Source organism: Cygnus olor, chromosome 15 (assembly GCF_009769625.2).
Source record: "Cygnus olor isolate bCygOlo1 chromosome 15, bCygOlo1.pri.v2, whole genome shotgun sequence".
Classification (NCBI taxonomy): domain Eukaryota; kingdom Metazoa; phylum Chordata; class Aves; order Anseriformes; family Anatidae; genus Cygnus; species Cygnus olor.
The window spans coordinates 8,620,071-8,634,308 of NC_049183.1; the positions used below are offsets into that span (position 1 = coordinate 8,620,071).

Sequence of the window (14,238 nt, forward strand, 5' to 3'; positions counted from 1 at the left end):
AAAGCAGGCCTTGAATATTTGTCTGATTTACAACACCAAAGTATCTGTGGAGATACACCTTCCTGGGCCTTTACAGAGCAACATCGAAGACCCCGGGACTCCACTGAGGACTGCCCGGGTTCCCCGGGGAGGCTGCAGGACATGGGTTTTTCCCCCTGGCACAGCCGTTCCCTTTGGACATCTTGCTTCTTCAGCTCTTCTGGTCTGTCCTTCATATCCCGGTTCCTCTCCTGGAAGAAGGCAAAGGTGATAGTGAAGAACACTGGTGCCGTGCAATAAGGACTTTCATGCACTGTACAAAGAGCCCCTTCTCTTCGGCAGAGTTACCTGCGCAGCAGTAGCAAAGCTCTGGGTATCTGGGCCTGCCCCGTGCCCCAGCTAAGTGCCAGGAGCCAAAGCCATGCTCTAGTGCTGATCTCTAATCTGCTGAAATGCCTAAGTGACTTACAGGTTCTTAGTCCAATCATTCAAAGAAGAAAGGATTGTTCTATGAACATTTGAGATGTACAGATAGTTTAGGCACGTCTGAAATGTAGATGCACTGCCATGGTTACAGCACTCCTGGAGCAGACAAGACTTTGACTTACATTCAAAGAGGCTCAGTAATGCATCTTAAACTATTTTTCTCCTAAGGAACAGTATAAGTAAGTCTGTGGAAACATCTTGGCAGAAAATAGTAAATAATCTGCACCGTTGGTCCAAAATCCAAAGTGAATTGAAACAAAAACGTCTGGGGCATTTTGGAAAGGTTAGATAACTTCTGTATAAATGTAAATATGTTCCTCCACTCCTGATGCTCGGGTCTGAAGTCGTAGCTCTTGATAGAAATCCGCTGTAAGTTGTTGGCTGGATCACTTTTGTCTTCTCACGTTCGTTTGTCCCTGCTTGTACGACATCACTTTCAGGATGATTAAAGACCCCGTGGCTGGGCCAGGGATTTCACAGAGTGGTTTTAAAGTTTTTAGAACGGGTCCAATGCACAGAGCTCAGGTTAGAACATTCACAGCAGCGGGGAGGTGAAATGAGAAACATGCAAATGTAATGACACTTTCTGTCTTTCTGCCAGTTGCTTGTTATGCTCATCTCATCTTCAGCTCCTTATGGAAGATCTCACGAGAATAAAGCTGTGTCTTTTCTCCTGCAGCCCCTTAGCATAACACGACCCTTATTTTCTTCGAGGCTTCTGAGCCCAGGTCTAACCCCAATATCAAATAGGTTATGCTGACAGTATTCCTGTCCACTCAGTGATACTACATTATCCTGCATGTCACTTCTGAGTTTTCCACCAATTTTGGCTGCACTGCAGATGATGCTTTAAGCAAACTGCTGGGCTCTGCTTCCGCAGCTGGGGCTGGCTCCAAGACAGGTTCTCCTTCCCAAAATACACCATGGATCAGTAAGTGTTATAACGGCACCCTCGCTTTTTATTAACACAGCCTTATTTTAAGCTCAAGTGAAAGCTTTTTCTGAGGCTTTGATGCATGTTTCCGTGGTGTAGGTGTTTCACTAATGACCTCTAATGAGTGCTGGCAGTTAACGGAGTGAGCCGAGCGGCTAACAGGCCCGTGCCCTTGCACGGGGTGATGCTGCACGCCACGCACACACAGTCTGAGCAGAGCTGGGGTGTGCCAGGAGAAGTGACGAGCTGTGAAGCGCACAGAGTTGTAAGCCTGCTGGCTCTTGTCCCAGCTCTTGGCTGGGAAGAAGAAATCAGAGGAGGGAAGAGGCCGTGGCCAGCAGAAGCCTCTCTCTGCAGCACAGTGTGAAGCAGAAATAGCAGGGACAGCTCTTAGCAAGCTGCTGGGAGCTGGTTTTGTGTCTGCCCCCAAGCTCCCTTGTCTCACACCATGGTGACACAGTGATGCTGCTGGAAATCAGGAAGTCCTGGGACGCAGCTGGAAATCCTGGGCAGAGACCATTTCGTGGTGCCCCTGGCTGTTTGCTTGTCTGGAGACGAGCACAGGGCAGGGGCTGAGCTGTGCAGCTGCCGGAGCCCTTGGTGGGACTCGGGAGGAGCTTTGCTCCCTGCAGGGGCTTGCAGCAGTTGCAGGAGTCAACTCCTAATGGAAAAGGGAGCAGTTTATTTCCCCAGCCGAGTGAGAAAGAGAGGAGGAAAGACAAACTGGGGGGAGGCTGAAGCAGGTTGGGCTGTGCTGTGTCCCTCACGGCCCCATCACTCAGGGGTGCTCTGCGACTGCTTTTCCTGTGCCCATTTGGACCAAGAGGCTTGACGAGTGCGCCTTATTCTGACCTTGCTGTGCACTTCTCTTCTTTTATGGTTTCTCCTTATAACCCTAATGTTTTTTTACTGTGGTTTTTAGGAGTGTGAATAGGACCAGTGGCAGAACATGCACTTAGAAAATGCTGTCTTGTTTGCCTGGAGGTCCCGTCCATGGCTTTTTGTTGCTTCAACAGTCCCAAGCTGGCTAGAAGAAGCTTTTAATCTGGTTCAGATGTTGTCTGTGATAGCAGGGCTGTGGTAAACCTTCACGTTGCAAGGAGGTTGGCAAACAAGAGATGGCTCAGGGCTGCAACACAGCATTACTCGGGGCATGCCATCTGAACTGCATGGGTTAGAAAGCAATTTCAATGTATGCTAGCCTTTGAGGTAGTGAATCACTTGGTAGTGTACCAGCACCAATGTACTGAACGCAAGCAGTGGGCCTGATTCTGCCTCTGGGCTCCTTGAGCAGAACTTGTCTGGGTGCCAGGCTGCCAGGGGCAGCACATCAGGCTGCAGGGCTGGGTCTCTGTTTGCAGAGCATCACCTCTACTGAGGGGAGGATGAAATATTTGTGTAATTTAAATTAAATGTTGCCTTAATTTGTTGGCATTTAGTTTTCATTTCTCACTGGCAGTGGTGCAGGGCACTCTGGAGGGGACGAGCGCTGGGTGGCTGGATGGAAGGGCTGACCCACAGAGGCTGGGTTTAGTGGGGAGGCCTGGGGAAAGCCAGCCAGGTGCTGCTGTGAACTTTGAAACCTTTTTTTTTTCATACATCTAGGCATCTGAAACCTCTGTGAGACCTTGCCCTCATCATTAAGCTGCTGAATGCCCCTGCTTCTGGCAGCATGTAGACGTAATGAGAAGAGAATTCAGCCAGGGGGTTCCTACCTGAGGTATTTTGCAGGTGCTTGTCAGGGAAACTTCTCTCCCGCTCAATTTAGGAAGCATGACCCAGGTTCTTCTGTAACCTCCGCCTAGGTAAAGCAGTGGTGTTGTTGCATAGCAGATGAGAAGCCCCCGAACCTTTTGAATGTTTGGGAGAGTTCTAAGTTCTTTCCAGCCTTTTATAATTTTTCTTTGAGAACTAAAGCTTATTTCTAGCGTTACCCTCCATGCTTTGATGTCTTTATAAACGCTACAAAAATGTCTCCCTGTCTGCTGTGGCTCTACATTTATAGCACGCTTACAGCAAAATCCTATTTATATTTGTAGTTGTAAAAACTCCCAAACTGATCCTTAAATAGATCTGATTGCTCTGTAGTCCTTACGGCCTCAATTTGTCTTCGAAATATTGGTCTATCGTTTCTAGTCACAAAACATATGCCCCTTCTGTCTGCCACCAAGGATTTCTGCAGTGCGAGTACTCTGCGCGGTGCTCTTTGTATTTTCCATGTGGGCATTAGGAGAGGCTTAATGGAGTGTAAATTTTTACATGATTTGAATAAACAATTTTCTGCCTTTCTTCTGATAGTTAATTTTGTTCATTAATTTTGAGCTTTTTTTTTCTGTCTCACAGACCAGCCGTAGGGATCAGGGAGACCTGAGGTCACGCATTGCTGGAAAGGAAGGGCTAAAGAGAAGCTGTACCTACAGCAGGTTTTTTGGATTCAATTGGGAGCACTGAAGGACAGATGTATTCTCATATGTAAGGAAGGCACGGAATTAACCTCACCCTCTGTACAGAGCAGGTACACCTCTCCATGCTCTCCAAGAGACCTGGCTATCACTTTTATGAGCTTATGTCTTATTTAGCTCTGGTTTGCAATACCAGCATTTCAATAGGAAGAGGGTTTCTCATTTTGTTTAATGTTTTACATCCTGAATGTGGGTAAAGAAGTCAAAATGGAAAGGGAAAAAGCAAATAAAATAAAAATAATCCAGGGGGGTGGAACAAACAGGATTTGTGGCTCTTCATCTGCCCAGGTCAGGACTGCCTGCTGCCTGCAGGCCCTGGGGAGCCTGGGGCCCTTCCCCTGGCGCCAGGTCCATCAGCTCTGCCACGAGCCCTCCTCCCATGCCCGCTCACCTGGGGCTCGCTGTGGTAAGGCAGCACCACCAGCCTGGGTGGCTGCCAGCTCCTGGCAGGGCAGAGTAGCCTTGGGTGGTCAATAGGGCCGTGCTTTTCTGCCACTGATATTTGCATGTGTGCCGCAGTAACCAGCCGTTCTTTACATGGAGCTGTAGGGTGGGACGCAGAGTTTGGGTAAAAGAAAGTCTGATGGAGAAATTTATAGTAGGCTGATGTCATTAACCTTACCCTGCCTGTGCTTTCAGTCTGTAGAAAGGCTTTTTTTGACTCTCGAGTGCACAATCTGGAGCTGGTTTTGTACACCAGAGATGCAACGGGAATCGGAGCATGGTCTTGGAGCGATGCTTCTCGTGGAAGGGACCAGCAGCCCCAGGGGGAGGATCTGGGGAGCAGCCAGCTCTAGGGAGGAGCAGAGCTAGATCTTCTTGTTGCCACATTTCTGTGGGGCTGGGCCAGCTTGCTCCATCTGAGGATGGGCTTGCTGACGTTTGGTAACTGGAGATGAACAAAGGGGCGGAGGTTTTGCGTGAGCTGTCTGGGAGCCTTTAAGCTAACAACTGCACAGAATAATCCTCCCAGGTTATTGCCACTTTTGTAATTGATTTTGAGGTCAGAAGGACATTTTTGTTGGGTTTTCACTTGTTGCCCTTACCGTTTGTCCTGACATCATCTGTGGAGCTTGTGGCGTCCCGTCTGGGTTTCCCAGCTGGAAGGATTCAGTTCACATTTGTGTCACTCCTGTAGGCGCACACCGTCACTGTAATTACTCCGGGGCCATTATAAACTAAATGTAGTGTATTTTCTCCTCCTTTGGTGTTGCAAATTGACATTAATAGGCATAGTTTGGAAAATGTTATTTATTCTAAAGAAATTATCCGAACTATTCCTCTACTTAAAGCTTTCTCGATAATTTTCCTTGCACTCTTTGTACGTAGCTCCTTAACCTACACTCAGGTCTGGGTGCTTGGGACAAGGGTCTGAGTCAGGTTGAATTGGGATCTTTGGGATTACTGGGGAGTTCTGCTTCAGTAAGTTATTCAAAATAAGCCTTAAAGGAGAACAAGCTCAGGGTAGAAAGAGATATCTGTCAATTGATTTTAAGACATTTCTGAGTGGAGGACATCGGTGAGAGATTAGGTGATGGTGCTGATAGACATTTCTCTGAAAAAATGACAAAGATGTTGACATCCGTTTTTATAGTGTCGGATAGTCCACCTCAAAGAGAAGAGGCATACATTTGGGGCTTGGTATTGCTGCAGGCTTTACAGATTCTACAGGGGAGGCTTTGTTTTAAGAGCTGTCATTGTAGGGCACGTGGCGCCTCCAAAGACATCCATCCCCATGGCGAGAGCTCTCCTTGAGCAAACCTCGTGCACCTGCAGCGGCAGCCGTTTGAAGAATGTGTCGGCCTTTGTGCATCTTTTTATGTCACAGCATCCCACCGGTTTTTAGTAGAAATACTGCGTGGAATAAAAACTCATTAGTTTCTTCTTTTTAGCATTTTTATCAGAAATGTGGCGAGCAATGCTGCTGTTTCATCCCTGGAGCAGCTGTAGGGAAGTCAGTGGTGGTGTGCCAGGGATGCGTACAGCTCTGCCCATGCAAGCACCCTCGGGTTATGTCGTGTTGTGCGTAGGCTGGCTGCCTTGTTTATAACCCTCACCTCTTTGTGTTAAAGAAACAGCTGAAATCTCTCTTTTCAATTTCAGAGCAACTCGCACCTCTGTTTTGCCCCCCTATTTAAAGCTCGAGAGCTGTGCGGTGTTTGAACATAATTGTTGTGTACAGTTCTTCCCGTGTACTTGCTCACCTCAGCAAACAGAGGATTGCACACCATTGATGTTCACAGTCTGCAAAATGTAGTCCCTAGGGTTGTTTATACATGATGCTTGTTTTATTTTCTCTCCCAATGCTCATATCTGTCAGATGACAGCTGGGAAATGCAAGATACTGGCGTCTATACGAAATGAGAAGCAATTTTCTGTTGGCTTAATATACAGGGCATTGGTTCTAGGAGAGAGGCTTCTTGGTTTTGTCTTCCCCAGTTGCAGGACTGAAAGGAAGTAGACAAAAAACTCCAGGTATTTCTGTTCCACTGGGAAAGGAGCTTCCCATGCAGGCAGCAGTGGGATCAAGCCTTGGAACTAAGGAGCAAGAACAGCCCCGGGTCTTTAGGTGGCGAGCAGGACAGCTGTGATGGTGAGGTTCAGCTGAAGTGTGGCTGAGTATCGCTCTGAAGCAGCGATCACATGGAAGATGTTTCACATTCACGTAGGCGACAGTTGCCGACACAAAGGTTAATCCTGGTTTCTAGCAGCTGAGCCTGGTATGAAGCCCTCAGATGTGTTTCCGTACTGTCTGTGCTTTGAGTCTCTGATGCTACAATTACAGGGATTTTTTGTTCTTTACATCTGGAGGAGCCGCGTTACATGGCGCCAGATCATACAGTGCCCAGGAGCACGTGCCATGTACAGAGACAAAATATATGCTCATTCTGTTGGGTGTTGCTTCATATTGATGAATAAATGGAGAGGCAGGATGGCTCATGGAAACAGGCAGCAGACCAGGAATCTGGCAGTAGTCTTCTAAAACACAAGGACGTCCTTGCTGAGGAAGGCTGCCCACATGGCCAGAGCTGGCCCCGAGCACAGGGTGTCCCCTGTGCCCGTCTGCTCCTGACCACCCGTGGCAGCTGGTGCTGGTGACCTCCCTTTCCCTTCTCACTTTGTGGTCTTGGGCGTGCCGCGGAGCTGTGGCACTGCCACATCCCATCTGTAGAGGGAAGATAACAATACTCGTCTTCCAGACAGGGATTTTGGTAGGATCAGACAGTTAATGTTCGTGTGGGTCTTTAAAATGTAAAGTGCTACATAAATGATGAGCGTCCCTGTTAAACACCAGGATCATCTGTGTTGTTGTATAAATAGCAAACAATAATAAAAATATTAAATTGGGTAGACTTCTTAAATAGTTATTTCTCCAAGCTGCCTGTGACATCTTTTTTAAATCATTCAGAAGCAAATTAGCATGCAAATGTTTCTGCCTCCATTAGCAGATGTTTTTGCCAGTTTTTAGTTGAAAAGTTGAACAATGCAAGATTAGCAGTAAAAGCCTGTTATTCTCTCAGTTACAATGGAAATCACTTGTCAGAAAGAATCCAAGGGATTTCTGCCTTTAGTTTAAAAAAAAAAATGCTTAAAGGAAATCTACAGAGAAAATACCATCCAAGATCTGGTGACCTCAAAGGAGAAAATAACTAACCACAGAATAACTTTAAATCCTCACCTGCACCTGTCGTGGGAAGGCAGCATGTCTTGTGACTTCTTTCCCCATCATCTGCCTTTTGACTTTTGCAAGGTCATACGTGTTTGGTCTCATCCAAGCACACAAATCAATGAAACGGGACGTGACTGACAGCCCAGCTTTCAGCCAGGCTGTGGTGGTTTAAAAAAATCCTGTATGAATTTAGAATTCGTCTGAAGAAATGTGAGTGGTGCAAATGGGTTTTGCTTCAGGTGAGCCGAAGGAGAATCAGATCTGTTGCCTGGAATTGGAGCGTTACAATGGATCTCCTTGCCATTTTGCATGCCTTTTGCTGCTTGTCTCCTGTTTTTATCCTCCTCCTCAGCATTGTTTCTGGCTTTCAGATTATCAAAACATCCTTGTTCCCATTAAGGTATGGGTTACACCTAAGCCTGTTTAATGGCAGCTGCTGTCAGAAGTGGTCCCAGCTCCACCCTTGGCTTTGCATCCCTGCTGTCCCTTTTACCTTGGATCTTGCAATGAGCACATTTCAGAGGTGGTTGGCCAAGCTTGGTGGAAAATGAACTCACTGGAAAAAAGACAAACAAAACCCCAAACCCTCATCAGCGCAGTCGTCAAGCAAGGGGACAGGAACGTGGAGCAGGGACAAACTGCTGGAGGGAGTGCAGACTGCTTCTTTTGACAGAAGCCTACAATTGCACGAGATTAAATGTAATGTCAAATAGCTGTGTTGTGATCTACCCACTATCATGAGTATTAGTGCAGATAGGTGCTTGTCATACTTAAGGAAATACTGCTGGTGAGCCAAGGCAAGGTACCCAAGGTCCCGAGCGAGGCTTAGGAACCTCACAGCGGGCTCCCAAGATGGTGGGCTGGGAAGTGCCATATCTGGTGGCATCTTATCCATCCTTCAGACCTTCCCTGTGTGAGGCACGGGACTGCTCCTTCCCTCCGTTTCCCTTGAGCTGCCACGGGCATTCAGCACGGTGCAGCTCATAGCTGCACTTCAGGTCTCTGAGGTTACCGCAAAGCGAGTTGTACGCTTACCGACCTAACTGCTGTCCCATTCCAGTCCTTTCACTTCAAAGAGAGAAGTTATCATTGTTTGAATGTCAGCCTAGGCACCACTTTCAAAGCTGCTGCCTTTAAATGGAGCTGGTGCTGATCCCTCTCAGGGTGAGGGCAGTGGGCTGTCGGGGGGCCGTGGGCATGCAGGCAGTCTGCTGGAGCGGGGCACTGCCTGCCCGTCCTCGTCTGCCAAGCAGCGGGAAGGGAGAGCAGGGCTGTATTACCTGGTTTGGGTAGGTCTGGGTGCCTCGGCACTAGGCACAGCAGCACGGGCTGGTGACCCAAGGCATCTTCTCAACTGTGGGGTGCCCACCGGGGGAGAGGGCCTGGAGATGCTAGGGATGCTCTGGTGAAGGTGTGATTCATTGTGGCCCACACGCTGCTCAGACGTGAATCACGCTTCTTCCAGTAGAGTTGCCAAGAGCTGCAGACAGTGGAGATGCGGATTGCTGAGCGCTGGGACCAGGGGCCTCCAGTGTTCATTGCTTTCAGCACGTTGCATCACTGAATCATCTTTTGACTTCGTCGTCAGCGCAGACTGACAAGACCGAAGCCTGAAGGCACTTCGTGCTGCAGCAAACAGCACCAGCTGGCACGCAGGAGATGTTAGACTCCCTGTGGAATTATTTTTTGAGTTCTGTAAACCCTGTGTCTTCCTGTCATCTGAGGCTCAGGCAGCAGAAATTGGCAAAGCTCCTCCGCCTTTCTGGGGGCAATGCCCTGGAACTGTAACTGCAACTGCAGCTGGGATGGGACTGCAGCAGGAACGAGACTGGATGAAGTGGAAGTGAGCAGGAGGAGCTGTGTAGCCGTCTAGGATGCCCTGTGTGTAGCAGGGGTACATTACAGCTGAATCCAGAACAGCTGCCCTAACACATCCTTGCCTGTGTTAGAGATAAAGCTAGTGGGATGGAAACCTGGGGGGTCAGACAGGCAATTGCTGCTATGTTTCTAATCCCTCTTGCGTATTTCTGATACAGATATAATAAGTCTAAAAGATGAGCTATCCTGTGCTAGCAAACAGATGGACAGATGACGCTTAGAGAAGTAGGGACCTGTTGAGTCCTGCACCTTCTGCACAAGGTGTGCACATCTGGCCACCGTCTGCCCGCTGCTGTGCTCTCAGCTTGCTTGCTCCCCAAACGTCTCCAGAAGGTTTCTGGACCTTAGGTACCAGATGTAGATGCGGTTGCAGCTCAGAGAAGCCAACTTACTTGGGTGAATCACTAGCAAGGGGAGCAGACAGGTGGCTCCATGAAATGTGCACGTTCCCATGCATTTGTCCTGGGAGCGGAGGAAAGCGAGCTCCAGGCACAGGCACCCGGAGCAGGGCTTCAGTCTCTAACATGTGCATCTGTGCCAGCTTCCCTAGAGGGGCTCAAGCACACAGCGAGGCAAACAGTTTCAGAGTATGGGCACACAATCACAGCAGTAGTTACTCTTGTTTGCCTGAGTTACTGCTGCTCATCAGAGAGCTTCAGTACTCCGGGGAGGTGTGCTCACAGCTGGTGATAAACGCAGATCCCAGCACGCCAGAGCACAGGCGTTGCAGCAGAGGAGCTGCAGTAAGTTACACGTTAAGGTGATACTTCCATTATTGGTTTTGCTCATTCGTATGCTTCAGCTGTCAGACAGATGAGGTCGGTTTGTAGATGGCAAAACCGATGGAGGCTCAGAATAGGTCTGCCATTCCGGGAGTCCCAGCCCTAGGCATTTGATGCTCTTTTCTCTGAGGAAGTTTGTTGCTGTAGCAATGTCATGTGTACGTGACACTCGCTCCATGTTGGCCATGTGCAGTACAGCTCTGGTTTCAAAAGAAGAAGCTGAAACTCCAGGCTATGTGCCTGCAGCCCTGCAGACAGCTTCAGGGCACCCCACAGCAGGTGATGCGGGCAGCCAGGCAGAGGCTCTCTGCTTTCTGCAGCTTGGGCAAGTCACATTCTGTAAAGGTAAACTGCTCAACACAGCTGCACTTTGGCTTTTAGGAAGAAGAAGGAAAATCCTTTGTTCCCTGTGTAGTTCCAGAAATTATGGGGAACAGTGTGAAGGAGAGATGTAGGTAGCCAGCAGTCTTCATGAGGGGAGGGCTGTGAGGGGGTGGATGTGCATACCTGTGCCCAGAACACGTGTGTGCCCTTCATCAGAAAGGCAGCCTCTACTTACTCACAAGCGGAAGAGATCACGTAAGATGTTTTAATTTGCAGCATCTTAAAAATCTGTTCTGCCCTAACAATTACTCTTTTAAAAAAAATCTGTTAACTGGAGTTGTTAATTTTGTTAATATTGCAAATTCAGCTCCTGTGTGGTATGATTCATGAAGCTTTCTGAGATGTAAAAATGCCACCACTCATCCAGTAATTGTTAACAGCTTGACTGGCTGAAGAAAGGGTGTCCAACTTTGCCTCGCAGCGAAATAATACCTCATTTTGGGGACACTCCATGCATTGTGGTTTCTGTGAATGGTGTAATGGGAAGGCATGGATTAATCTTTTCCAGTTGAAACATCTCTGAGGCCTGCAAACTGAATGGAGTTTTATGTATTGTTAATTAGTAGCTCCACTCGGAGACATGGCTTGGGACAGTCAGTGGGTGAGGAGGAATACAATTTCTGAGCTTAGTATAAATCATTCTGTTTGACTTTTCTTGCTGTCAGACTTAAAACCTATATTCTGCATGGTTTTCACGTCATTTCCTCGTAGTCCCCAGGATGAAATAAAATAATTTCATGCATGATAAAAAAATCTCCGGTCAGTTCTGTTCTGAGAGAGACCACCATCGGGAGCTTTGGAGTAAGTGAAAAGAAGGCACAATCTTTCAAAATTTATTTCAAATACTTTTTTTTTCACTGAATCTTCAAAGACTCCTGTTTTGTCACTGCTGACACACTTTTGATCACTAACCCACCCACAGTGCTCTTTGTACTACTGCGGGCAGTACAGATGGCGAGTGGTTATCTCCCCTTACTGCCTTGGGGCACTGTTCCGACAGGAAAGCTGTAGTCTCCAGCGTTTGTGAGATCCTCTTATGCACACGTAGTCAACGGGAGCTGGGAGTCCAACATACACCTGCCTTGCCACGGCACTCTGCTTCTGCCCTGGCTTCAGCCTTCTGCTGACAGCAGGTAATTTCCAGCTTACTCTCCTCAAAGCAAAAGCAAAACTGATCAGCAGCTCCTTCCAAGCCATCGCCGCTTACCTGAGATAAAAGGCTGTCCTTCTTCACCAGGCAGCATGGGGAACACGTCGGGAGGGCAGCACATCACACAGCGGGACTTGTTGCGGTAGTGGAGAGTCTGATCCTCTCCGTTGAGACCTGTCGTTCCATGTTGCCAACTAGCCCAAGCAGCTGCAGGGCTCTCTCATTATTATTCAGCATATTTAATGCAGAATTGTAAAACACTGAACTCAGACGAAAATAGGCTGCCCTAGATTATACAGCCAACTGCAAGCTATCGTAGGAGAAGTACTCTCTCTGTGATGTTGGAGTAGCATTAGGATGAATCTGAATGCTCGTGGCAATCCCATCCAACTTTTATTCAGAAGTAACTTGCTAACACTCGTGGGACTGAATAAACGAATATGCTGTGTAACCTGTTGGCATTCACTGAGGGTGTTTTCAGGCATGCTCTAAGGAGGCTGCTGAATGGCACAGCCAAACAAAGGATGGAGGCCCAGGTGCTGAGCGCTCCTGTACCGGTGAATGCTCCTGAGCTTTGCTGAGGCTTTAATGACCTGCTTGGATTCATACCTGCCTTGTACTAATCTAGGTTCAGTGACTTCAACAGGAGGCTTCCAAAATCACAAATGTAAGAAGGAGGAGCATTTGACCCTAGCCATGATCACAGGAGAAATGCCATCACTTGCTGCTTACAGGAAAAAGGGAAAAAAGGAAGACTGAAGACTGAGCAGACATGCTATCTACAGTCATGGCAAAGTAAGGTACAAAGATTTAATAGCTATCAGACCTTGGTAGGATCAAGTCCCGATGGCTGGAGCCAGAGCAATGGCAGGAAGCTATCCATAGCCTGTTTAACGAACCTAATTTCCTTTTATGACAAGGTTACCCACCTAGTTGAACAAGGGAATCCAGCTCATGTAATATTTCTGGTTTTCAGCGAAGCTTTCAGTACTGTTTCTCACTTCTGGACAAAATGTCCATCATACAGCTAGACAAGTACATACTGCAGCGGGTGAACAATTGGCTATGGGTTGGGTACGATGGGGGTTACAGCAAGCTGGTGGCCAGTCACCAGTGGGGTTCCCCAGGGCTCCATTTTGGGGCCAGTTGTCTTCAGTGTTGTCATAAATGACCTGGATGCAGGACGCAAACACATAACAAGTAAGTTTGTGACAACACTAAATTAGGGCAGCTGCTGACTCCCTCAAGGGTGGAGGTGCCTTGCAGAGAGATCCTGACAAATCAGGGAGCTGGGCAACCTCCGACCACATGAAGTTCAACAAGAGCAAGCACTGGATTCTGCACGTGGGACGAGGCAGCCCTGGACATACCTACAGGAAGGGGGACGAGTGGCTGGAGAGCAGCCCCGCAGAAAGGGGTCGGGCCCTGGAGCAGCTCCCCAGGGCAGTGGTCACAGCACCGAGACTGCTGAAGGCCAAGAAGCATTTGGACAACACTCTCAGACACATGGTCTGATTTTGGGTGGCCCTGTGTGGAGTTGGACTCAATGATCCCTGTGTGTCCCTTTCAGCTTGGAATATTCGTGCTGGGGTTTACTTAGCTAACTTGTCCCCACTTAGTACCTTCTAAATTCTAGTCCAGGCACTGCATTAGTGCAGCTTTTAATCTGTAATACAGTCTTGCACCACATTTACCACCTGAATGTTACTCTAGGCTTCAGAACTGAGAAGTGTGAGATGGAGCAGGTGAAGGTCATCAGCTCCTCCTCGAGCCCACGCACAGTCCTCAGGCAGGCATTGCAAGGACATGAGCTTCACTCCTCCTGGTCAGTTATTATTTCATTTTGTGCAGCTTCGCTAACTCTCCTAGCACTGGCAGATTCTTGGACATGTTAAATGCCATCGTGCTCTGCACACACCAGCAAGTTCCCCAGGGTTCAGCTGCATCAGTGAATGGCACAACTTGTAATTCATCCTGTCGATAAGTGGGTGTGTTAATCAAGGGGAAAATCTGTGCAATTGACTGGTCTTGATTCCAATTAATTTCCCATTAACAGATTTCCTAAATCATTAACAGAATGCCTAGACGCAGATGATGCCAATAACTCTTTGGCACATATGGCCTTCCTGCCCTCCTGGGAGGGGAGTGGGCTGGCACAGCCTGGAAGGAAGGCTTTGAGGAGCTTGTGCCTTTCTGAGAGCAGGGTTTTTTTTTGTGTTTTTTTTTTTTGTTTTGTTTTTTGTTTTTCTACCTGAATGTTTTTATAGTGGGGACTGTCAGCTAGAAGACTTTTGTCTTAGGTAAGATTGATCCCTTTGTAAAAGGAGATGAGGCTGTGTGTGATAACAATCGAAGTTTGTAGTAGCGACTGTATTGTGAAGTCTGGTAACTTTAATTTCTATCTGAAGTTACTGTGGCTCTACATAAATCAAAAGAATATTGTGTTCCCTCTGTATCCGTTACTTTTATTCTTAAATGATGAGGGCTTTTCACAGTATACTTACTGAAAAAAA

General features: G+C 47.8%; 1 protein-coding gene across 1 annotated transcript in view; it reads left to right on the forward strand.

Annotated features, from left to right (window-relative positions):
• Positions 1-13,867: 13,867 nt before the first annotated feature.
• XYLT1 (xylosyltransferase 1) overlaps positions 13,868-14,238 on the forward strand; it is a 214,397-nt gene continuing 214,026 nt past the window's right edge. The window contains exon 1 of the mRNA XM_040574733.1: positions 13,868-14,025. The gene's annotated coding sequence lies outside the window, so the exon portion shown is untranslated. The remainder of the gene's footprint in view (positions 14,026-14,238) is intronic.